General features: G+C 40.5%; 1 protein-coding gene across 13 annotated transcripts in view; it reads right to left on the bottom strand.

Moving 5' to 3' along the window:
* baz2ba (bromodomain adjacent to zinc finger domain, 2Ba) overlaps window positions 1–27,616 on the bottom strand; it is a 242,098-nt gene that overhangs the window by 190,572 nt on the left and 23,910 nt on the right. For 12 of the 13 annotated variants that reach the window (XM_034195278.1, XM_034195285.1, XM_034195327.1 and 9 more), the window contains one exon: window positions 18,255–18,265. The gene's annotated coding sequence lies outside the window, so the exon portion shown is untranslated. Of the gene's footprint in view, window positions 1–4,771; window positions 4,778–18,254; window positions 18,266–27,616 lie in introns of those variants that run through there. The other variant, XM_034195291.1, reaches the window with a different exon arrangement.

Below are 27,616 nucleotides of genomic sequence, written 5' to 3'. Positions count from 1 at the left end.
AAGACATGCACACGTAAACACATGCGTAGCAGAAGTGTGCACACAAACACACACAGTGAAGGGGAGAGAGCGAGAGGAGACAGACAGAGTGAGAGAGATGTTTCCTAAAGGATGCTGCCGCTCCTGCCTGCATGCTTAAATTAGCTCTAAATGTTTGGATTACACACGGGAGCTCTCACAGAGGATTTAGCAACTATAGCCTACAGTCTGGGGGATGTGTTGTTGCTTGTATCTCCATCCACATGCAAACATACATGCGTATGCACACACACTGTGACAGTTTGACAGTTTGGGAGTACATGCCTGGTCTCTATCCTGTGATTTAAGCTATCTGAATGTTGCGTCAATTTACTCCACAAAGGACAGTAGAAAATGAATTATTGTCTTTGTGTTTGCGGAGATGTCGGTTAACATTTTAAAGCTGTTTTCTACATCAGTCGCACAAACAATTGAGTGGCGTTGAACACACACACACACATGCACGTATGTGGAGAATGAGCCACGATGTCAACTGTCATTATAATTGCAGGCATGAGTCAGTTTATCAACATTATTGTCGCTGTTAAATGTGATTTTAACGGCAGTTTTCAGTGGTCAATTATGTCAGTCTTATCAATAAATATTGTGCAACCTTGTTATGATTATTATGTCTCGTTATGATTACAGAGCTGCAAATGATTCAGTAGTGCAAATAGACAAATTCTTAGCTGGGATGAGATAAACTGGTGAAATTGTAAATAGTTAACTGCCTGTGTAGAGCACCAATATAAATCTGGAGTTTAGTTTCTATAATATAATGGAAAATTAATCCTCTGGGGTCCGAGGGCATTTTTTGGACAGTTCACTCACCTGGCATAAATGTTTTATTATTGCTGTTAACAGCTCTCCCTGCATCCCACAATCAAGTTTTATGTCTCTTTTTTCAGGACAACCTGTGCTTTCAGAATGTAGATGTTTTTGTTGTGTTTTATAAGTGTAATAAAGGTTTACAATCAAAAATAGACAAGGAAAAAATTAAGCGAAAAATAATTTTCCACACACATTTATTCAAAACACACAGCAAACTAGAATAAACAACTGTTTTGACACTTTATAAAGGTAGTTTGAGGTCTTGTGTGAAAGATTGTACAACAAAAAGGTTCAAACAATAAACACAAATGCACATTTTGAACAATATATACAAAATGGTCTATGCATTTTTTTTGTCCATTGATATGGTAAACAGTGCTTTACACAGAGAAAGCAACAGAGTTATCCAGTAACATTCACATGCAAACTAGTGGAGCAATCCTGATAGTTACACACTCTTTGTTTGAGCATGTGAGATTGTCATCAGAGGCTCTCCGTCTGCTCCTGCTTTCACTGATCACTGAACATAATGGCGCAGGGCGCAATGAGTATGTACTAATAGTATGCACTCATTGGAGCACCCAGGGGGCTATTCAAATGGGCCAACTAGTAACACATCACTCCTGAAAACGATCTTTGGCTTTTCACGTGAGGTAAATCTGCACAACGATTGAATTTTGGAAAACCATGTGACGGTGAACCAATTCCGATTGGACACTCACATTGGCACATCACACAGCTTCTATGAGGAGTACAAAGATGGCCGATGACTGGCTCGAAAGTCAGCTGAGTTAACTTTTCAGCAAAAAAAAAGTAAGTTTCAATCTCATATCATTCAAACATTATTTATAATTTAGTAAAACTTGGTCTTAGCCGTCGTATACAATGGCATTGGCCCCAGAGGATTAACCAATGCATCCATTTTCAACAACTTATCTGTGGTCAGGTGGCAGAAGGCCAAGCAAGAGAGCTCAAACATCTCTCTCTCCACAGACACATCCTCTCAATCCTCCCGTGGGATACTAAGGCATTCCCAGGCCACACCTGCATGTTCTGGGTCTACTCCAAGGTGTCCCTCCAACTGGACATGTCCAATGGGAAGCACCCCAGGGAGAAATGTTCAAAATAACCAAACTGGCTCATTTCAACACAAAAGCACAGTGGTTCTACTCTGTGCTCAGAGCGACGCCTCATCCCTCTCTCTAAGGATGAGCCCAGCAGTGCTGTAAAGTAAACTCATTTCAGCCATTTCTACCTGAAATCTCAATCTTTCAGTCAATACCACAGACTATACACTGGACAAACCCTCCCTGATGTCACACAAAGGTTTTCTGAAGAGCTGTGTTGAAGGGGTTAAAATCATGGCAGTGCTTATTTCACCTACATTCTAGCCAACCTATAAATGGGTAACGATGTGGAGCGTGAGCAAAATCCTGCATGACCTGGGTGGGATGAATGAAACCAGAATGTGTCTCCATTTGAGAGTTACCAAACAAGTTAAAGTTAACAGGCTACCTTTTGCATCAAGTATTTAATTAAAGAGTCTTTTTTTGGACTGGGAGATGGTTTTCATGATGGGTGACTTGGGTGTGGGTATAAAAAAACTATGACAAGCTTACTGCCTTTGTAACCAATGAGTAACTGTGGAGGTAATGTTGCTAAGCTACCCATACCTGCTATCGGTGTAAACATAACAAATTGAAAATTCACTCAACAGAAATACTGGAGCACTGACTTGTTAGATAACCACACCACAAGCCATACTTCTAAAGACAGGGTTGGTCCACAACAGTTAGCACCCGTTGCTAGCTCACTCTGCTAGCAGGGCTCTAGACTCAGCTCACTGCACACACTACATGTCACTCAAAACAACTCGGCACCTAATTATTCATAATTTTGTATCTTAAAATATATTAAACTTATGAGTTATTTAAAAAATACTCCATGTACAACTGCCATGAACAGGGAAACTAACTGTAGACCACAATTGTTTTTTTGTACCAGGTTGTAAAAATGATTACTTATGCAGCGAAGTGAAATATTTTAACATGGGAGTCCATGGGAAGCAGCTCCTTTTGGGAGCCAGCCTCAAGTGGCCAATTGAGGAACTGCAAGATTTTTCGCTTATGATTTTGCTTCATTTCTGACTGCCGAAGGTTGGGGCTTGGTCAATACCCAAGCTTCATGAGCATATTTAAATCATAACTGCCAGGCCAGCTCAGGTGTGCAAGCATGCACAAGTAGGGCCCATCTCTGCATCCTCCACGGAACCATCTTGGGTCCCAGATAGCAACCACTCAGACAGAAAACCAGTGCATCTCCACCTCTCTAAAGCAGCCACCTATATACCCCAGCCAGGTGAAATGCAGTTATCCCCTTGGTCTTTTGCATTTGCTTGGATCCTTAATACTGAAGCACCTGCGTGCTGGATCATGCCCAGGGAAACGTGTCACATGACCAAATATTGGAGCTGATCACAATGCAAGTAGTCTGAGTCTCAATAAGTAACCATTCATTTGACATAAAGTAGGGGAGAAATGGAAATTGGTTTTAAAGTAAAAGATGTGACATTATCAATAAGCAGATTCCCTGAATCGACCTAAATACGAGGTCTGTCAATAAAGTATAGGTCCTTTTTATTTTTTTCAAAAACTATATGGATTTCATTCATATGTTTTTACGTCAGACATGCTTGAACCCTCGTGCACATGCGTGAGTTTTTCCACGCCTGTCGGTGACGTCATTCGCCTGTGAGCACTCCTTGTGGGAGGAGTCGTCCAGCCCCTCGTCGGAATTCCTTTGTCTGAGAAGTTGCTGAGAGACTGGCGCTTTGTTTGATCAAAATTTTTTCTAAACCTGTGAGGCACATCGAAGTGGACACGGTTCGAAAAAATAAGCTAGTTTTCGGTGAAAATTTTAACAGCTGGTGAGAGATTTTGAGGTGATTCTGTCGCTTTAAGGACTTCCCACGGAGCGGGACATCATGCAGCACTCTCAGGCGCCGTCGTCAGCCTGTTTCAAGCTGAAAACCTCCACATTTCAGGCTCTATTGATCCAGGACGTCGTGAGAGAACAGAGAAGTTTCAGAAGAAGTCAGTTTCAGCATTTTATCCAGATATTCCACTGTTAAAGGAGATTTTTTTAATGAAAGACATGCGGACGGACTGCAGCGTCGGCTCGCAGCCGCTGCGACGCTACGCCACAGGAAAAACACCTCTGTTGGAAGCCTTAAGGACAAGTTGGAACATGTCCAGCTGTTAAACAATTTCTCATATACTCACTCCACTGAAAGCCATCAAAAGCCGCCTGGATTTTACAAATGGTTATCAACACGGAGGTGTTTTTCCTGTGCCGCCGCACCGCGCCGGCTGTGTCCCGACGCGCGGACCCGTCCGCACGTCTTTTATTAAAAAAATCTCCTTTAACAGTGGAATATCCGGATAAAATGCTGAAACCGACTTCTTCTGAAACTTCTCTGTTCTCTCACGACGTCCTGGATCAATAGAGCCTGTAATGTGGAGGTTTTCAGCTTGAAACAGGCTGACGACGGCGCCTGAGAGTGCTGCATGACGTCCCGCTCCGTGGGAAGTCCTTAAAGCGACAGTATCACCTCAAAATCTCTCATCAGCTGTTAAAATTTTCACCGAAAACCAGCTTAATTTTTCTAACCGTGTCCACTACGATGTGCCTCACAGGTTTAGAAAAATTTTTGATCAAACAAAGCGCCAGTCTCTCAGCAACTTCTCAGACAAAGGAATTCCGAGGAGGGGCTGGATGACTCCTCCCACAAGGAGTGCTCACAGGCAAATGACGTCACCGACAGGCATGGAAAAACTCACGCATGCGCACGAGGGTTCAAGCATGTCTGACGTAAAAACATATGAATGAAATCCATATAGTTTTTGAAAAAAATAAAAAGGACCTATACTTTACTGACAGCCCTCGTATACTCTGAACTAGTTGATGACTCATTTTTAAAGTTATGAACCAGTAGAGTAAAGTAGTTATGCTGCTACATCTGCATCTTCAAGCTCTCATAAAAGGTCAAAGGTAAGTATGAGACCACAAAATCAAATCTTTGGAACAGATTTGGAATTTCTTTCATTGCAGGTAAAACTAATGATGAGCAACATTTAAACAAGACCGGGAGTTTCACTTTCAAGTCCGTATAATATTTTTTTATATATTTTATGTTATCGGTCTGAAATACAAGACAGTGTTTGAGTTCTGTGAGTACGTCTCTGCTTCACAAGCTGTCTCTTAATGGAGCACAAGCAGCGGCAGTCTGTCTGCTTTTATCATGCTCCGTTCACCTCCTTCGTGAGCGTGCAGTGGGACTCTCACAAGCGCATATATTATATTTTGAAGAGAAAATATTAATCTGAGTAAACAGAAATATCCTGTGCGCACTCGACTCTGCTCTGTGTACGGGAAAGCAACTTTGCTCTAACCCGCTGCGCGCTCACGAAAATGGTGCGAATATAAACGCACAAGTTTTTGCTCCACTCATAATCAGCTCGCATCAAGGATCAACTATGATCTGTTAAACCACGTACTACAGTAAAACCCACATAATATGGCACTATTTTCCAGAATGCATGGAGATCAGCCCGGGGTGTGTCGCTTCACTTCTTGAACCCAAGCATTCCTTCCGTTTCTGTTTGAAATTGATAGAAAGGCACTTTGTGGCTGTTATAGCCGACTGTTGCACCCTAATGTGACATTGTAACTAGTTTTAACATGAAACCTGCCTGACAGTAAACTACAGATAAGAGCTGCTACACTGTTGATTTACCCAACCTAGCAACACCGCGCACTGCATGATGGGACCAGAAGGATACACTGAGCCTATCATGTACCTCTGCCATGGAGAGGAAATTGAGTTGAATGTCCATTTATGTGACTGTAATGACGGTGGTAAGTGTCAGCGGGGGTGAACAAAAAACAGAGCTGAATGAGGGACTTATTATTATTATGTGAACCTAAACAGGTTAATATATTGTGGGGTGTCAGTACATATAACTTATTTGTACAGATAACTAAGGCTTGTTCGGACAGAATCTTACACCTTTGTGTGCACTCATGTGGGTACTTAATAAATATCACTCCCTACTTTCTGCAAACTCTGGACAAAATATGACGAGTTCAATCAAACTCAGAATAGTCAGTTAGATGTTGAGAATTTAAAAGTAGCATAGGCGTTTCTATGTCCCAACAATCACTGAAGGAAAATCACCACATGCAGCTCTACATGGTATAAACAGAACCAACACGCACTATTTCATTCATCGGGTTTCTCACTGCTACGGAGCGACATTGTTTTCGCATTACATTTTTGAAGAATGGTTGGCTTCTGCTGGTGGGGGAGGATAGGCGAGGTTACCAGATGTAGAGACACGGAGAGAAAGGAGGAGAAAAAGAGAAGCAGAATGAGGGAGGTCAGCGCCCCCAGTCTCAGATAAAGGCCTCTCCCTCCCTCTTCCTCGACTTTCGAAGCCCCTGCCAGGATCGAGAGGCGTCTCACGTTACAGCTGTCTCTCAGTGTCATCGTTCAGAAAGAGAGAGCCCAAGTGGAGAGAGGGAGAGACAGACGGACAGACAGAGAGGGGGAAAACAGGACAATGCCACTGCATCAGACAGAGGGAGTGGGCCATGCTTTCATGAGTGGACAGAACAAAAATAACAGGAGGCTCAACCGAACAAGGAAAACATTGTGGTTTAGCTCTCTGATGAAAATCTTTATAAGTAATGTTAATGTAACCTGAATACTCACTGCAATGTGGAAGCATTACAAACCCACTGAAATGTGCACTGACCTTTTCATGACAAATTATTTCTCTATGCAGTATGAATAGAATAAGTCAGGCATTTCCTCTGTAACACCTGATACTAACTACACACTGACAGTTACCCAAAATGATAACTGAAGATTAAAGTGGATATGACACCTAAAAAAATTAGGTAAAACTACTATAAATATCAAAATATACAGACAGCATAGTAAGTTGAAAGTGGTTTTAATTATTATCACAAATAAAGTTTGTACAGCTTCTCAAAACTGTGTTTCTTGGAAAGCGCACTGGCAGCGTTCCATCAGCGGTCATGTGATGCCGTGACGTCACAACGTGTAGACTCCCGTCTTTGTCTGTTCGATTGACAACAGGAACAGATAGCCCTCAGCATGGACAGTGACGAGATCGAGAACTTTTCTGACTCTTCAAGTGTGGATTATTTCTGACTCGGATCCTGAGGATGTCGCAGCAGTGATTAGACCCTACAGATTGGAGCCGTATCTTTCGGACGAACATTCAAACCAGGAGCATTCTGGCAGCGAAAATAATGCCAACGGTGCTTATGGTGGAGCCGAAGCAGAGGCAAGAGACGTGCCAATTCCGATGGATTTTGAAAGGCTGCAGAATACGGAATGGTAAGGGAGGCTTTGATTTTTGTTGCTACTGTTTATAACACTATAATTATGGCATTTTCAATTCTAGCGTCTGTTTACCACCTTTGTTATTGTTCCGGAGCCGTGATAGTGAAACTACTACAACCAACGTCATTACCTTCGGGTTTTTGCCATTTTCGAGTGCCTGGCATTGCATTCATCTGTGTTTAGTTACGTTATTTTCATGAAAAAATAGGAAATAAACGGCAAAAGTTTCGAAAAAGATCGCCGAAAACAACAGTGAACACGCTGCCGCAGTGTTTACTAGTATTGCACTGATATTTTTACAAGTTCTTTGACCATTTCAAGATTATTGTGAACATATTATTTGGGGTTGACATTTTAGGTGTTCTTGTGAGCGGTGAGAACATGGAGACGGTAGAGGAAAGTGTCTGTTGTCAGGAGCAAATGCAAGTGTGTGAGCAGAGCGAGCGGCAGCCTGACATTTTGTGCATCGCACAACACCGCGGCTTTCGATCAGTCTGCCTGGACTTGAAAAGGATAAAACCTTTCGCCCTTGTGTTTGTGCAATATGCTGCGACACACTGGTCAGGCATGTCGACAAACAAGTCCCTGAGAGCTGTGTTTAATCAAAGTTTCTGTCGCTAAAAAAAGTGTAAACAACGCCCGCCAGGCGTGCAAGCCGATACAGTCTACACACAGTGACGTATTTCAGGTTTTGTGCTCAGCGGGAAGCTGGTCACGGGACGTGCACATTTTTCAGTGGCGGGACGTTCAAATGTTGTATATAACAGGAGAACCACGTCCATTTTCCCAAAACGCTTAGGTTGACCGAATTATATATCCTTTGTTACATGTAATAAGACTACGTTGTCTTTAAGTGTCACATCCACTTTAAAGTTTTGCATGTGTTCATGTGTGTGTGTGTAACTTGCTGTACATGCAGATTTTTTATTTTTTTTAATTCCAAACTGGCCATTTAAAAGGCGTACAAAGACACACTTGACTGCACCAGTACAGTTTATGTTTTACAGTTTATGTTTTACATAAACTGTACTGGCTCTGCTCATAAACTCTAACGCTAACATTTTTGGCACTGAGCAAAATTTGCTCAGTACCAAAAAAATGTATACTTTTGCACAAATATACATGTAAAATGTATATTTAATATACATGTACCACAGGTCTATACCAGATCACAGTATTATCAAAGCACGGTATATTTGGTATGCCTAACGGAAAACCCGTCCCCATATTGTCAGTACAGTAGTACTGGAAGTGGTGAGCAGTTTGTGCAACAGCTCCGATCGTTTTAAAACAGTCTGCGCCGTCTCAAAAACAGCGCACCAGGTTGTGCTTCTTTTAAACTTTGTACATCATCTGGCTGTGTTAGCACGGCGGGTACATCAGCTAATAACAACAGCAGCACACCCGCGTGAGTTAAAAAAACAATACTAACACTGCTCCCCCCCCCCCAAAAAATGCAGTCTCTTTCTGAAGATGGCACAAGATAAAAGCACAGGTAAAACCTTCTGACCTGTCAATCAGGTAGCGGTTTCCACAAAAATACATAGGTTTCCATTCTTCCTACTCATAGATTGTGTTGGGCAGGCCAGGGGTGCAGCCAGACGGAAAGCTGGTCAGAATGCCCTTTTTAAAGCAATCTCTAAGCTAGGACATAACTAGGTGTGTTTGGGGTTCTCACTTGAAAATCAGGTCAGTTAGGGTTAGGGAAGCTATAAATATGAAAATGATTAAGATTCTTTGGGTTAGTAATCTCATCAAACAAACATGTAGGTTGTGATGACAATTTGGGATAAAGGCAAAGAAAAGGTGAAAAGGTGCAAAATGCAAATACAACATACACTAAGCAGTATAATTAAAGTATTAAAAATCTGGGTTACACATCAACAACACACACTGCAATTTATGCATGCATTCAAATAACATGTATATGAGCTGTATTAAAAACATAAATGTATCACATATTGGACATCCAATGAATCATATGTATTTTAGCGACTTTTGAGAAACAATATAGAGCTAGATGCACAGGTGCGGAAAAGTTTGGGACATTTCTAAACGCCCATGTATGCCCAACCTTTTTCACGCTACGAGGTATTGCACAGCTGAAAACTGCTTCTCTGTTTGAGTTTCCTCTATTCTTGCCATTTCTTCTGGTGTTACATAAAGATTTAATATTTAAAATTCTGTCTTGGCTTAGAGCAGCCATTGCAGCACAGCTAAAATAAAAAGCATTTGTGGCAGCAGTGACCAGATTTTAAATGCTGAAAAAGATCAATAAATGAGGGCAGTTGAAGCACAATCTCATGCATTTTTTTTGTGTGTGTGTGTGTGTGTGTGTGTGTGTGTGTGTGTGTGTGTGTGTGTGTGTGTGTGTGTGTGTGTGTGTGTTTGAGTGTGTGTGCGCGCGCACGCCCTGTCCCTATGTGTGAACGTCTGTGTTCTGATAGCAAGTGTGTGTTTGTGTGTCTGTGAGTGTACATGCGCCTTAACAACATCGCAGGCTCAGCGCTTCCCCCACCTGCTACAAGCTTATTTTCTAGTATCATCAAGAACTCCAGTGACCCAGGAGGCACACCAGTGGAGAAACCAATATTATTCCCATTCCCACATCCGAAACCTTTTTCCTATTTCTTTTACAATCCCAGTCTCCTTTCCCATCTGAGCACGACCAGCACAGGTGTATCCCAGAGAAAAGTGTAAATACTGGACCACTACTGCAGAATGAGAATGTCAAGGTGCAGTAAATATCAAACTAAACAGCAGGTTCTGCAGACCTCATTTCCATTTCCATAATCGAGTCCCTGCTGATTCTGAAACAAAAGGATGCCCACCAAGAGAAAACAGAAGGGAGAGGAACATACTAATGAAAATCTTAATGTTTGGTGTCCTGGACAAACTAAATCAAACAAAAGTGTTAACAACATGTTGACGTTGACGCTCGCTGAGCACAGCTCTGCTAATGTAAAGAGACCACCTGAATGTCTTTGTGAGACAAACATTGACTTATGACAATTTGGCAACATGTTGCATTATGATTCCACAAAGCAAATAACACAAATTGTATTTTCACTTCCTCACTTTGTACAAAAGAAAAACAGGCCTGAAGTGGAAAAATCATCAAGACCTTTTGAGACTTCATTAAACCAAACTAGACTGGACTTTCCAAACAAGGCATCTCTTTGGAGTGAAAACAACAAAAAAAATCAACCTTTTCACCTTGCTGGTGGAAAAACAGGCATCCCAACGAGACAGAACATGCACAAACAACCTTGACTTTCATGAAGGAAATTCTCACATTGAATGATAAATAGAAGCCCACGGGACAAAAGGCAAAGAAGCGCAGCTTATCGTCTTTCCCTCCCAAATATGGCTGCTCCGTGTTCTGTCCCCTGAAAGTCAACATGGGGTGACCCACTTGCACTTTACAGTGCTTATTGTTCTTGCAAATAATCTGCCATATGTAATCCAGTAAAACATAGCAATAATAATAATAATCATAATGAGAGAGAAAAATTTGCATAGCTGTTACTGTAATTTCTAGACAGTATGTTGCACTAGAGTATGAGTCACATCTGTCCAAAAATAAAGAGGAAAAAACATATATACAGAATCTTGGTGCTACTGCTTCATGCAACAAGAAATGGGCATATTTTTTTATAACTCAAATGCCATGTTAGCAAGCAGAAGCAAACAGGCTAGTTAATGTTACTGTACGAGGCACAAAGAACTCAAAATTAAACTGCTTTTTGTCACCACTGAACAGATAAAAACATTTTTTTGAGCATGAAACGTATGGACATCACTAAAAATCTTCTATTAATCTTCTACTAATCTACTTCACTAAAAATACAGGTTTTAAAACTCCTAAACATTTTTGAAACATCCTTTATTTTTATAAAGGTGAATGCAATGAATAGTGCAGACTTCTATTTATGTGCACCTACTGGCTCCTTTGTAAATGCATGTATATATTCTTATTTGTCTTTTTATATTTTTTTATATGAACTTTTTTACACCTTTGCACTACGGGAGTTGTCGTTTAATTTCAATGTACCTTGTGTATAATGACAATAAAAAGCATTCTATTCTATTCTATTCTATTCTTCTATTCTTAGCCTAGCTGTTGTCCTTGTTGCTGTTCTGGCTGTCCACAAAACGCAAACAAGTGGAGGTCTGAGTAGAATGAAGGCTATTCCCACTCTTTATTCAAGACTGTACAACGGTTATTCTCTATATTTATTTAACAGTGGTTAAATGGTCTGGTGGTTGGCTCTCACTGCGGTATTGTATCACTTCCTGTTCCGGAGCACAGCGGTGTTTTGCTGTATCTGTTAGCTGTTTAATCTGTGCAGTTAGATTGATCTAGTTAACTAGATAACGATTTGTTTCACAGTGTAATCTTCACATGCCTTAACTAAAGCACTCCCTCTGCTGAATCACCTCTAAATTATTTACACATTATTTACTTTGTGTGTTTTTAGGAATCCGCTAGCTTAGTGCAGCTACTAGCTCTTAGCCGGTTTAGCATGGCGGCTTCTCCTGTCTCTCCCGCACTTTTCTGCTCTGGGTGTGAAATGTTTAGTTATTCCTCGGCCTCCTTTAGCTGTAATGGTACTTGTAATAAGTGTAGCTTATTCGTAGCTTTGGAGGCCAGGCTGAGAGAATTGGAGACTCGGCTCCGCACCTTGGAAAATCCTACAGCTAGCCAGGCCCCTGTAGTCGGTGCGGACCAAGGTAGCTTAGCCGCCGTTAGTTCCCCTCCGGCAGATCCCGAGCAGCCGGGAAAGCAGGCCGACTGGGTGACTGTGAGGAGGAAGCGTAGTCCTAAACAGAAGCCCCGTGTACACCGCCAACCCGTTCACATCTCTAACCATTTTTCCCCACTCGGCGACACACCCACCGAGGAACAAACTCTGGTTATTGGCGACTCTGTTTTGAGCAATGTGAAGTTAGTGACACCAGCAACCATAGTCAATTGTCTTCCGGGGGCCAGAGCAGGCGACATTGAAGGAAATTTGAAACTGCTGGCTAAGGCTAAGCGTAAATTTGGTAAGATTGTAATTCACGTCGGCAGTAATGACACCTGGTTACGCCAATCGGAGGTCACTAAAATTAACATTGAATCGGTGTGTAACTTTGCAAAAACAATGTCGGACTCTGTAGTTTTCTCTGGGCCCCTCCCCAATCGGACCGGGAGTGACATGTTTAGCCGCATGTTCTCCATGAATTGCTTTGCTGTCTGAGTGGTGTTGAAAAAATGAGGTGGGCTTCATCGATAATTGGCAAAGCTTCTGGGGAAAACCTGGTCTTGTTAGGAGAGACGGCATCCATCCCACTTTGGATGGAGCAGTTCTCATTTCTAGAAATCTGGCTAATTTTCTTAAATCCTCCAAACCGTGACTATCCAGGGTTGGGACCAGGAAGCAGAGTTGTAGTCTTACACACCTCTCTGCAGCTTCTCTCCCCCTGCCATCCCCTCATTACCCCATCCCGTAGAGACAGTGCCTGCTCCCAGACCACCAATAACCAGCAAAAATCTATTTAAGCATAAAAAATCAAAAAGAAAAAATAATATAGCACCTTCAACTGCACCACAGACTAAAACAGTTAAATGTGGTCTATTAAACATTAGGTCTCTCTCTTCTAAGTCCCTGTTAGTAAATGATATAATAATTGATCAACATATTGATTTATTCTGCCTTACACAGAATACCCCGAGTCACACTAACTGCCAGAACGCTTGAAGCACGGGCCGAGGCGGAGGATTACCAGCAATCTTCCACTCCAGCTTATTAATTAATCAAAAACCCAGACAGAGCTTTAATTCATTTGAAAGCTTGTCTCAGTCTTGTCCATCCAAATTGGAAGTCCCAAAAACCAGTTTTATTTGTTGTTATCTATCGTCCACCTGGTCGTTACTGTGAGTTTCTCTGTGAATTTTCAGACCTTTTGTCTGATTTAGTGCTTAGCTCAGATAAGATAATTATAGTGGGCGATTTTAACATCCACGCAGATGCTGAGAATGACAGCCTCAACACTGCATTTAATCTATTGTTAGACTTGATTGGCTTTGCTCAAATTGTAAATGAGTCCACCCATCACTTTAATCATACCTTAGATCTTGTTCTGACTTATGGTATGGAAATTGAAGACTTAACAGTATTCCCTGAAAACCCCCATCTGTCTGATCATTTCTTAATAACATTTACATTTACTCTGATGGACTACCCAGCAGTGGGGAATAAGTTTCATTACAGTAGAGGTTTTTCAGAAAGAGCTGTAACTAGGTTTAAGGATATGATTCATTCTTTATGTTCTCCAATGCCATATACCAGCACAGGGCAGAGTAGCTACCTAAACTCTGTGAGTGAGATAGATTATCTCGTCAATAGTTTTATATCCTCATTGAGGACAACTTTGGATGCTGTAGCTCCTCTGAAAAAGAGAGCCTTAAATCAGAAGTGCCTGAATCTGTGGTATAACTCACAAACTCGCATCTTAAAGCAGATAACCTGTAAGTTGGAGAGGAAATGGCGTCTCACTAATTTAGAAGATCTTCACTTAGCCTGGAAAAAGACTCTGTTGCTCTATAAAAAAGCCCTCCGTAAAGCTAGGACATCTTACTACTCATCACTAATTGAAGAAAATAAGAACAACCCCAGGTTTCTTTTCACCACTGTAGCCAGGCTGACAAAGAGTCAGAGCTCTATTGAGCCAAGTATTCCTTTAACTTTAACTAGTAATGACTTCATGACTTTCTTTGCTAATAAAATTTTAACTATTAGAGAAAAAATTACTCATAACCATCCCAAAGACATATCGTTCTCTTTGGCTGCTTTCAGTGATGCCGGTATTTGGTTAGACTCTTTCTCTCCGATTGTTCTGTCTGAGTTATTTTCATTAGTTACTTCCTCCAAACCATCAACATGTCTATTAGACCCCATTCCTACCATCAATCAATCAATCAACTTTTTTCTTGTATAGCGCCAAATCACAACAAACAGTTGCCCCAAGGCGCTCCACATTGCAAGGCAAGGCCATACAATAATTATGAAACACAGTCTACGTCTAAAGCAACATAACCAAGGGATGGTCCAGGGTCACCCGATCCAGCCCTAACTATAAGCCTTAGCGAAAAGGAAAGTTTTAAGCCTAATCTTAAAAGTAGAGAGGGTATCTGTCTCCCTGATCTGAATTGGGAGCTGGTTCCACAGGAGAGGAGCCTGAAAGCTGAAGGCTCTGCCTCCCATTCTACTCTTACAAACCCTAGGAACTACAAGTAAGCCCGCAGTCTGAGAGCGAAGCGCTCTAATGGGGTAATATGGTACTATGAGGTCCCTAAGATAAGATGGGACCTGATTATTCAAAACCTTATAAGTAAGAAGAAGAATTTTAAATTCTATTCTAGCATTAACAGGAAGCCAATGAAGGGAGGCCAACACGGGTGAGATATGCTCTCTCCTGCTAGTCCCCGTCAGTACTCTAGCTGCAGCATTCTGAACCAACTGAAGGCTTTTTAGGGAACTTTTAGGACAACCTGATAATAATGAATTACAATAGTCCAGCCTAGAGGAAACAAATGCATGAATTAGTTTTTCAGCATCACTCTGAGACAAGACCTTTCTGATTTTAGAGATATTGCGTAAATGCAAAAAGGCAGTCCTACATATTTGTTTAATATGCGCTTTGAATGACATATCCTGATCAAAAATAACTCCAAGATTTCTCACAGTATTACTAGAGATCAGGGAAATGCCATCCAGAGTAACGATCTGGTTAGACACCATGCTTCTAAGATTTGTGGGGCCAAGTACAATAACTTCAGTTTTATCTGAGTTTAAAAGCAGGAAATTAGAGGTCATCCATGTCTTTATGTCTGTAAGACAATCCTGCAGTTTAGCTAATTGGTGCGTATCCTCTGGCTTCATGGATAGATAAAGCTGGGTATCATCTGCGTAACAATGAAAATTTAAGCAATACCGTCTAATAATACTGCCCAAGGGAAGCATGTATAAAGTGAATAAAATTGGTCCTAGCACAGAACCTTGTGGAACTCCATAATTAACTTTAGTCTGTGAAGAAGATTCCCCATTTACATGAACAAACTGTAATCTATTAGACAAATATGATTCAAACCACCGCAGCGCAATGCCTTTAATACCTATGACATGCTCTAATCTCTGTAATAAAATTTATGGTCAACAGTATCAAAAGCAGCACTGAGGTCCAACAGAACAAGCACAGAGATAAGTCCACTGTCCGAAGCCATAAGAAGATCATTTGTAACCTTCACTAATGCTGTTTCTGTACTATGATGAATTCTAAAACCTGACTGAAACTCTTCAAATAGACCATTCCTCTGCAGGTGATCAGTTAGCTGTTTTACAACTACCCTCTCAAGAATCTTTGAGAGAAAAGGAAGGTTGGAGATTGGCCTATAATTAGCTAAGATAGCTGGGTCAAGTGATGGCTTTTTAAGTAATGGTTTAATTACTGCCACCTTAAAGGCCTGTGGTACATAACCAACTAACAAAGATAGATTGATCATATTTAAGATTGAAGCATTAAATAATGGTAGGACTTCCTTGAGCAGCCTGGCAGGAATGGGGTCTAATAAGCATGTTGATGGTTTGGATGAAGTAACTAATGAAAATAACTCAGACAGAACAATCGGAGAGAAAGAGTCTAACCAAATACCGGCATCACTGAAAGCAGCCAAAGATAACGATACATCTTTGGGATGGTTATGAGTAATTTTTCTCTAATAGTCAAAATTTTGTTAGCAAAGAAAGTCATGAAGTCATTACTAGTTAAAGTTAATGGAATACTCAGCTCAATAGAGCTCTGACTCTTTGTCAGCCTGGCTACAGTGCTGAAAAGAAACCTGGGGTTGTTCTTATTTTCTTCAATTAGTGATGAGTAGAAAGATGTCCTAGCTTCACGAAGGGCTTTCTTATAGAGCAACAAACTCTTTTTCCAGGCTAAGTGAAGATCTTCTAAATTAGTGAGACGCCATTTCCTCTCCAACTTACGGGTTATCTGCTTTAAGCTACGAGTTTGTGAGTTATACCACGGAGTCAGACACTTCTGATTTAAAGCTCTCTTTTTCAGAGGAGCTACAGCATCCAAAGTTGTCTTCAATGAGGATGTAAAACTATTGACAAGATACTCTAACTCCCTTACAGAGTTTAGGTAGCTACTCTGCTCTGTGTTGGTATATGACATTAGAGAACATAAAGAAGGAATCATATCCTTAAACCTAGTTACAGCGCTTTCTGAAAGACTTCTAGTGTAATGAAACTTATTCCCCACTGCAGGGTAGTCCATCAGGGTAAATGTAAATGTTATTAAAAAATGATCAGACAAAAGGGAGTTTTCAGGGAATACTGTTAAGTCTTCTATTTCCATACCATAAGTCAGAACAAGATCTAAAATATGATTAAAGTGGTGGGTGGACTCATTTACTTTTTGAGCAAAGCCGATAGAGTCTAATAATAGATTAAATGAAGTGTTGAGGCTGTCATTCTCAGCATCTGTGTGGATGTTAAAATCGCCCACTATAATTATCTTATCTGAGCTAAGCACTAAGTCAGACAAAAGGTCTGAAAATTCACAGAGAAACTCACAGTAACGACCAGGTGGACGATAGATAATAACAAATAAAACTGGTTTTTGGGACTTCCAATTTGGATGGACAAGACTAAGATACAAGCTTTCAAATGAATTAAAGCTCTGTCTAGGTTTTTGATTAATTAATAAGCTGGAATGGAAGATTGCTGCTAATCCTCCGCCCCGGCCCGTGCTACGAGCATTCTGACAGTTAGTGTGACTCGGGGGTGTTGACTCATTTAAACTAACATATTCATCCTGCTGTAACCAAGTTTCTGTTAGGCAGAATAAATCAATACGTTGATCAATTATTATATCATTTACCAACAGGGACTTAGAAGAAAGAGACCTAATGTTTAATAGACCACATTTAACTGTTTTAGTCTGTGGTGCAATTGAAGGTGCTATATTATTTTTTCTTTTTGAATTTTTATGCTTAAATAGATTTTTGCTGGTTATTGGTGGTCTGGGAGCAGGCACCGTCTCTACGGGGATGGGGTAATGAGGGGATGGCTGCTCAAGGAAGCCCTAACATTAATTAATGCTTCAATCTTAAATATGATCAATCTGTCTTTATTAGTTGGCTATGTACCACAGGCTTTTAAGGTGGCAGTAATTAAACCATTACTTAAAAAGCCATCACTTGACCCAGCTATCTTAGCTAATTATAGGCCAATCTCCAACCTTCCTTTTCTCTCAAAAATTCTTGAAAGGGTAGTTGTAAAACAGCTAATTGATCATCTGCAGAGGAATGGTCTATTTGAAGAGTTTCAGTCAGGGTTTAGAATTCATCACAGTATAGAAACAGCATTAGTGAAGGTTACAAATGATCTTCTAATGGCCTCAGACAGTGGACTCATCTCTGTGCTTGTTCTGTTAGACCTCAGTGCTGCTTTTGATACTGTTGACCATAAAATTTTATTACAGAGATTAGAGCATGCCATAGGTATTAAAGGCACTGCGCTGCGGTGGTTTGAATCATATTTATCTAATAGATTACAATTTGTTCATGTAAATGGGGAATCTTCTTCACAGACTAAGGTTAATTATGGAGTTCCACAAGGTTCTGTGCTAGGACCAATTTTATTCACTTTATACATGCTTCCCTTAGGCAGTATTATTAGACAGCATTGCTTAAATTGTCATTGTTACGCAGATGATACCCAGCTTTATCTATCCATGAAGCCAGAGGACACACACCAATTAGCTAAACTGCAGGATTGTCTTACAGACATAAAGACATGGATGACCTCTAATTTCCTGCTTTTAAACTCAGATAAACTGAAGTTATTGTACTTGGCCCCACAAATCTTAGAAACATGGTGTCTAACCAGATCCTTACTCTGGATGGCATTACCCTGACCTCTTTTTGCTCTATTTTCTGGTTTTTTCCAGCATTAGGGGTCTCCAATTGGTTCAAAGTACTGGTGCCAGATTCTTGACAGGAAGCAGAAATTTGGACCACATTACACCCATTATGGCATCTCTTCACTGGGTTACTGTCTCTGTGAGATCAGGTTCTCCTATTAACCAATAAAATTATTCATGGACTAGCGCCTTCCTACTTAGCTGGCCAAATTAAACCCTATGTACCGGCCCGAGCACGACTACTTTGTGTCCCTATGGTGAATAAAAAGTTTGTGGGGCACAGAGCTTTCTCTTATTGTGCACCTGTTTTGTGGAATGATCTCCCTGCATCAATAAAACAGATTCTGTAGAGACATTCAAGTCCAGACTTGAGACGATTTATTCTCCCTCTTGTATGGCTAGCAGACTGGCATAGTATGTTACTATGCTTCCTATCCTTTTAAATTAATTTTATTAGCAACGGAATAGGTCTCGGTGTCAACTATATCTAAATTCTGGGTGTGCTAGTGAAGCTTACGGCCAGCTGCTGGCAGCCACATTAGTAATCTCCCTGCTTTCCTGTCAATTTACTGCTGCTGAATTATACTTTAGGTGTAGTTTTTCTGGCCGACTGATTCAGCTCTTTTTCTCTCTGTCTGAGGTACTGATGATGTCACACAAGATAGATAGCTGCAAACCACAGGGCGCTAGACCAGAGGTGGCACGAAGTCACCATCAAGTCACTCTCAAGTCATGAATCAGCAAGTCCAAGTCTCAAGTCATAATGGCCACCAGTTGTTTGTAAGCTGACTTGAGATTTGACTTGGGACTTGTAGATTGTTGACCTGAGAATGACTTGACAGTGACTCCGTCCCACCTCTGCGCTAGACTGACCATGAGATGCTATACCGGAAGCTGATGTAACACACTACAGTCTGTGTTTGGAATAAAGTTTGCCATGGTGACAGGCAAACTTTATAATAAAACCTTGTAACTCTTAGAGTGGCCTAAACAGTGGGTCACCCATCTGAGTCTGGTCTGCTTGAGGTTTCTTCCTCAATATCATTAGAGGGAGTTTTTCCTTACCACTGCCACCTGTGTGCTCGCTCTAGGGGTTGGTAAAGTTAGACCTTACTCGTGAAGCACCTTGAGGCAGCTTTGTTGTGATTTGGCATTATATAAATTAAATAAATTGAAATTGATGCCAAAGGCTAATATTAGCATAATCGAATGGCTCCTCTGTGAGCAGTGTGTTCCCAGTGGTGGGAACAGCTAACCAAAAAGTTAGCTTCAATAACCGTTAATTCGCTAACTGAAAAGTTGACTTTATAAAGCTAAACCGATAAACCCCTAAAAATTTTAGCAGAAGTTACAGCTAAAAGCTAAACCAATAATTTTTAATATTGACTCCAGTACTCTGGCAGCTACTGATACTTGTTTGTAGATTTAACAGTTTGTTTAATGTGAGTCAGCCGTGGTTCATTCACTGTAAATCCATTTACATATTATGTCTGTAATGTTATCTACTGTGCTGTTGCATTTTTACAGGAATTCCGTGGTAACCATAGCTGCCAGTGTTTCCCTGTAAAAACAACAGTCTTTTTTTTACAGTGTGGAGTCATGCACAGTAAGGCAGTTTTGACTTATGGTTAAAATTTTAAACAAACTAATTCCGGACAGGTTATCAAAATTAATGTCACTTCTGTCATTTTTACAAAGTGAAAATATCAGCTATATATTTTAAAGTAATGCACTAATTTTGATGGTTTTAGCGTTTACAGACACACATGCCAAAAGGCTTTATGTGAAAATGGAGCTTCCTGTCATCAGTGGTTGGTCGGTTTATAAAAACCAACACGTTATTGTAACGTGTGTTGGTTTTTACAAATAAATCTGTATTTGTAAATATGTCTTTTTTTCATTTGTAAAAAAAAAAGAGGCAATTTTAAAACTGAAAATTCTGTTTAAGTGTGATTCAGCATGTATAGCAAATGTGTGGCAATTGGTATTCACACTGCCATGAACACTGCCAGAACCTGGATGGGAGTCTGAATACCAACTGCCACACATTTGCTATACATGCTGAATCATTTAAACAGAATTTTATTTTTAAATAGGCCACTGTTGGTTGTTTATAGCAATTACATAGGAAATGCTTAAAGGTATAGGGCCACCAAAATTTCACTAAACTGACAAAATGTAGTTTCTACTGAAAGCCAACCATTATTATGGTGATGTATTTTAGGGGCTTGTCAGACCTTGACGATTTAGCCAGCGTATGTTGAGTTTTGAAAAATTTGTTGAATATGTTGTATATGTTGAATAAGTTATGCAGCTGTCACACCATGATGATTTAGCCAGCGTATGCTGACAGCCCTGTTTCCACTGAGCAGTCCGGGTCGGTATGGTACGTATGGTTCGGGCCGGAGCGGTTAATACCCCCATCAGACATGCACCAATGGCGTCAGAATGACACATCCAGCCACAATCGGGAAATATTGACTTGCGGTCTGAAGACCAACGGACAGCATTCTGAGCATCTACGTATTTGGTCCCATTCGCTTAGCTGGCCAGAGAGTGTTGCACATGTTCAAAACACTCTTGGTGCCATTGAGATGGAACACACATCTGATAGCGGTCTACATGCACTTGTTGCGTCATCTGATCGCAGACAACATATTCTGATGGCATCAAAACAGCATCTGAAACGATGTGATCGCAGTTGATTGAGCTCTAAGCTTGATCGGTCACAGTAAAGCCTGTTGGCATGTTGTGCCACAGATGTCCACCTCCACTGGACCCCGGCCAGGGAGGGCAAAGGAAATGTTGATATGTAATAACATGTATGCAGCACACATTCATCATATACAGTGAATGTGAACAGCGCACAATCAAACCAAAAGCACCGTGTGCCACTGCGCCGCTCCATGGTCTCATACGCAGTAATGTGTCATGGTGCAGGTCAGAGCTGAACGGATCTCACCGCTGTAATATACATATTATTACCAGATCATTATCTAAACTCTGTAGGAGGTGTGATTGTGGAACTGTATCCCAGGCCGTGACAACGCTATTAAACATGAAACTCACCTCCAGCATGGAACAACGATCCTTTCACAGCGCAGAGCACACTGGAACCAAACCACAGCCTGTGGTGAAAAGCCTCACCCCAGCTGCAAAAATTAAATCCCATGTGATAATCCAACCAACATCACGTGTACAGAGATGTGTTGTGCTCCTGAAGTAAGTAAAAAGGAAAAAGGAAATTAAAGTTCACTGCAAAGGCTCCATCTGATGCATGGTGTGACTGCTTGGCCCACTGCCAGCAAACTTTCAGCAAAATAAAATTATAGTGGTGTCAAATAAAATTATTTTTATGCCTTAAATCTTAAAACGTTTAGTGGTCCTATACCTTTTAAGGCATTGGCCCAGTGCCTCGAAGGCAATTCACGTTTCCCATTTTACAAATAAATGCAGATAGATATCCTTAAATCCAGAAAAAGTGAAAAATCTGACATTTAATGGGGTCATCCTGACTAAAATCTAGTTTAAATCTACCATTTACAGTTACATATGGTTGAGATTTCATGTTTGACATGATTTACTCATAATTATCAGACAGTAAGCCAAAATTACAGGATAGTAATATATATAGTAATAGTAATAGTAGTAAGTAATAGTAAGAGTAAGTAAGATAGTAATAAAATAGTAAGATAGTAATAGTTAAAAAAAAAAAACACCTCCGTGTTGGAAACCATTCAGAAGATTCAGACGGCTTTCGATGGCTTTCAGTCGAGTGAGTATCCGAGAAATTGTGTAACAGCTCGACATGCCCCAACATGTCCTGTGAGACTTCCAAGACGGAGGTGTTTTTTTGCTATGTGTCCTGAGCTGCTTCGTGCCGACGCACAAAATCCTCCGCACGTCTTTCATTACAAAATCTCCTGTAACAGTGGAATGTGCCACAAAAGTGCTATGTCCAGCTCTGTTGCCATTTCTGTGGTAGTCACATGATGTCCCGGATCAACACAGCGTTCAGTTTAGAAATGATCTGGTCGATCCAGCCTGTCGAATGGCCGCTCGGCGCACCGCGCGCCCTCCGCCGCTGTGGGCCGTCTTTAAAAAGGTTTTAACAGTCCACAATCCGCGTGACGCCGACAGAATCTTCACCGATATCCAACTGAATCTATCGAATCGTTTCCAACTGCCTGTCTCTACAGTTTCTGAAAAAAATTTCATGGAGCAAAGCGGCAGTCTCTCAGCAAGTTCTCAGACAAAAGAAATCCGACGGGAGGGGTGGACCAGTGCTCACTCAAAGCCTGCCCACAGGCGAATGACGCAACCGACAGACGTGGAAAAACTCACGCATGCGCACCAAGGTTCAAGCTTGGCTGATGCAATCACACGTGATTCAAATCCATATAGTGTTTGAAAAAAATAAAAAGGTCCGTTACTTTTTGGACAGACCTCGTATAAGTAGTTCATGGTTTTACGTCATTTTAACTACTTTTTGGGGGGGTGGGGGGGGGGGGCATTTGGTTTGGAATTTTAATTTGTTCTAATGGATGTTTTATCTTTTTAGTTTTGCATTTGAAGTTTTATTACATAGAGGACTTTTAATTATTTGCCTGACAGTGCTACAAGAATAAAATTATTATTATTATTGCTACAACTATTACAAAAAAAATCCCACAATTCTATGACTGTGGCCCTGGAAAATATCCTGGTAGGATCAAAACGCAGACCTGAAACAGCTCAATATATTTAAAGTAAGTCTATACCTGGACTCCTGCTTGATCATCCAACAAGCCTGAGGGCTCTATGATACACCTGGAGAAAAAGGAACACATGGTCCCTTTTGCAAAGGAATAGAAGACACGGCAAGTGGAGGCTCTTTTCAGGTTAAACCGACAGGCATGGAAGCAGATCTTTTCTGAGACCTGATTATTTTTTTAACCTGTGATGAGCAGGGCGAGCATAGGATTAATGAGGGTCAATTAATTAGTGAGTCAGTTAGTCCACAAACTTTCTACAAGTGTAAAAACTACTGCATGCTCAGCTCTTCAATTTCGGGTCCTGATAGACAGAGGTGAGGTTTGGTGGACCTCATAATTTGGCCCATGTTGGTATCTCTGAACATGCAAATAAAAATGGAAAGTTCTATCAAGTTGCTTGTGAAATCTTGTTACTCATCACAGGGTCCTGGTGGCCACTGCAGCTGCCACCGTTGTTTGTTTTTAATGCATCCCCTATGGGACATTATGCCTTCAGACTTTAATCTGTTTTTAAGTTGCCGGTGACGTGCATTATTTTGCTGAAAAGGCTCATAATATCACCCCCTTTTAAATGGGATGCTCCATGCATTTTAAACAACCAATGACTGCCATATCGTATTATCAAAATATCAAGGCAACCAACTTTTCAAGTGAAAGGACATTAAGCCCTCTCAAAGCCATTTAAGTATATCAATCGTGAGTCACCTTTGTGTGAAGCCAGGTAAACATGTATCAATAAATGAGCTGTCTGCGTGGGCCTGTAACGGCACCAAACAGCAGTCCAACAGAGCCAAAGAGCAGCACCAATTCGATTTGTAACAATGAGACGCATTATTAAACTAATGCCTAAAAGCTTTTAGGGCTTTTCTACAATATGTTTGTTTCTTAAAGATCCATTAGCCTTAATAGGATTAATGTCTGCTTCAAAAACACCTGCAAAGGTCTTCAGTTCTTGGCAGATTATTAGATTTGTCCTTGTTTTCAGTGTGTCTGCATGCATATTCACTATAAAGTAAATAAGTGACCACTGGTGAAGGCTGAAGAAGTATGAACACAACACTAATAATAACCACTGAATCATTTCATCACACCTCTACTTGTTTTCTACAGTTCACAGTTCAACTCTGTTTCTACAGTCAGTCAAGTCAGATGAATGCACATTAACAACAATTCAATTCAATTTATTTCAGCACAAGTTTCTATTAGCTGTTATACACCAGTTGTCCACCCTTTAATGCCAACTGTCACACTCCTACACACGTTTTATCTTCACTGTAAAGGTTGTGTCTGTCTGCCTGTCTGTCCACAGTGATATCTTCAATATGCAAAGTGAGAATTACCTGTGTTTCTCTTGCAACACAGGTAATGTCAATGTCAATATCCTAGGTCTAAGGAAATCAGTTGTAATCATCTAAAATACTCCTCTCCTGGCCCCAACAAATGTGATGTCAAGTATGTCAAGTAGGGCTGCACCTATCGATTATTTTTGTAATCAAGTATTCTACCGATTATTCTGGCAATTAATCGAGTAATTGGACAAAAAGTACTTTTGTGTTTTTAAACATCAATAGTCTGGGGCTCTCTTTCCCTAAGCAATGGCACAATGTCCCTGTGAAAAAATCTTGACATTTTGCTGAAATGGCGATGGGATGTGGCTTTCTGTTCTGTTTTTTTTTTCCCTAACTTGTAAAATGTAACTATTTTGAGTTGGGATTTTTTAAGGTTGGTGGACTGGATTCCTACGTGATTTTTTTTTTTATCCCTGTCTCTCTGCGATTCAGCAGATCAATCAATCAATCAATCAACTTTTTTTCTTGTATAGCGCCAAATCACAACAAACAGTTGCCCCAAGGCGCTCCACACTGCAAGGCAAGGCCATACAATAATTATGAAACACAGTCTACGTCTAAAGCAACATAACCAAGGGATGGTCCAGGGTCACCCGATCCAGCCCTAACTATAAGCCTTAGCGAAAAGGAAAGTTTTAAGCCTAATCTTAAAAGTAGAGAGGGTATCTGTCTCCCTGATCTGAATTGGGAGCTGGTTCCACAGGAGAGGAGCCTGAAAGCTGAAGGCTCTGCCTCCCATTCTACTCTTACAAACCCTAGGAACTACAAGTAAGCCCGCAGTCTGAGAGCGAAGCGCTCTAATGGGGTAATATGGTACTACGAGGTCCCTAAGATAAGATGGGACCTGATTATTCAAAACCTTATAAGTAAGAAGAAGAATTTTAAATTCTATTCTAGCATTAACAGGAAGCCAATGAAGGGAGGCCAACACGGGTGAGATATGCTCTCTCCTGCTAGTCCCCGTCAGTACTCTAGCTGCAGCATTCTGAACCAACTGAAGGCTTTTAGGGAACCTTTAGGACAACCTGATAATAATGAATTACAATAGTCCAGCCTAGAGGAAATAAATGCATGAATTAGTTTTTCAGCATCACTCTGAGACAAGACCTTTCTGATTTTAGAGATATTGCGTAAATGCAAAAAGGCAGTCCTACATATTTGTTTAATATGCGCTTTGAATGACATATCCTGATCAAAAATAACTCCAAGATTTCTCACAGTATTACTAGAGATCAGGGAAATGCCATCCAGAGTAACGATCTGGTTAGACACCATGCTTCTAAGATTTGTGGGGCCAAGTACAATAACTTCAGTTTTATCTGAGTTTAAAAGCAGGAAATTAGAGGTCATCCATGTCTTTATGTCTGTAAGACAATCCTGCAGTTTAGCTAATTGGTGCGTATCCTCTGGCTTCATGGATAGATAAAGCTGGGTATCATCTGCGTAACAATGAAAATTTAAGCAATACCGTCTAATAATACTGCCTAAGGGAAGCATGTATAAAGTGAATAAAATTGGTCCTAGCACAGAACCTTGTGGAACTCCATAATTAACTTTAGTCTGTGAAGAAGATTCCCCATTTACATGAACAAACTGTAATCTATTAGACAAATATGATTCAAACCACCGCAGCGCAATGCCTTTAATACCTATGACATGCTCTAATCTCTGTAATAAAATTTTATGGTCAACAGTATCAAAAGCAGCACTGAGGTCCAACAGAACAAGCACAGAGATAAGTCCACTGTCCGAAGCCATAAGAAGATCATTTGTAACCTTCACTAATGCTGTTTCTGTACTATGATGAATTCTAAAACCTGACTGAAACTCTTCAAATAGACCATTCCTCTGCAGGTGATCAGTTAGCTGTTTTACAACTACCCTCTCAAGAATCTTTGAGAGAAAAGGAAGGTTGGAGATTGGCCTATAATTAGCTAAGATAGCTGGGTCAAGTGATGGCTTTTTAAGTAATGGTTTAATTACTGCCACCTTAAAGGCCTGTGGTACATAACCAACTAACAAAGATAGATTGATCATATTTAAGATTGAAGCATTAAATAATGGTAGGACTTCCTTGAGCAGCCTGGCAGGAATGGGGTCTAATAAGCATGTTGATGGTTTGGATGAAGTAACTAATGAAAATAACTCAGACAGAACAATCGGAGAGAAAGAGTCTAACCAAATACCGGCATCACTGAAAGCAGCCAAAGATAACGATACATCTTTGGGATGGTTATGAGTAATTTTTTCTCTAATAGTCAAAATTTTGTTAGCAAAGAAAGTCATGAAGTCATTACTAGTTAAAGTTAATGGAATACTCAGCTCAATAGAGCTCTGACTCTTTGTCAGCCTGGCTACAGTGCTGAAAAGAAACCTGGGGTTGTTCTTATTTTCTTCAATTAGTGATGAGTAGAAAGATGTCCTAGCTTCACGAAGGGCTTTCTTATAGAGCAACAAACTCTTTTTCCAGGCTAAGTGAAGATCTTCTAAATTAGTGAGACGCCATTTCCTCTCCAACTTACGGGTTATCAGCTTTAAGCTACGAGTTTGTGAGTTATACCACGGAGTCAGACACTTCTGATTTAAAGCTCTCTTTTTCAGAGGAGCTACAGCATCCAAAGTTGTCTTCAATGAGGATGTAAAACTATTGACAAGATACTCTAACTCCCTTACAGAGTTTAGGTAGCTACTCTGCTCTATGTTGGTATATGACATTAGAGAACATAAAGAAGGAATCATATCCTTAAACCTAGTTACAGCGCTTTCTGAAAGACTTCTAGTGTAATGAAACTTATTCCCCACTGCAGGGTAGTCCATCAGGGTAAATGTAAATGTTATTAAAAAATGATCAGACAAAAGGGAGTTTTCAGGGAATACTGTTAAGTCTTCTATTTCCATACCATAAGTCAGAACAAGATCTAAAATATGATTAAAGTGGTGGGTGGACTCATTTACTTTTTGAGCAAAGCCGATAGAGTCTAATAATAGATTAAATGCAGTGTTGAGGCTGTCATTCTCAGCATCTGTGTGGATGTTAAAATCGCCCACTATAATTATCTTATCTGAGCTAAGCACTAAGTCAGACAAAAGGTCTGAAAATTCACAGAGAAACTCACAGTAACGACCAGGTGGACGATAGATAATAACAAATAAAACTGGTTTTTGGGACTTCCAATTTGGATGGACAAGACTAAGAGACAAGCTTTCAAATGAATTAAAGCTCTGTCTAGGTTTTTGATTAATTAATAAGCTGG

This window comes from Thalassophryne amazonica, chromosome 2, assembly GCF_902500255.1.
Source record: "Thalassophryne amazonica chromosome 2, fThaAma1.1, whole genome shotgun sequence".
Taxonomy (NCBI): Eukaryota; Metazoa; Chordata; class Actinopteri; order Batrachoidiformes; family Batrachoididae; genus Thalassophryne; species Thalassophryne amazonica.
Note: the sequence above shows the minus strand (reverse complement) of the source record. Positions and strands in the feature narration are given on the sequence as shown.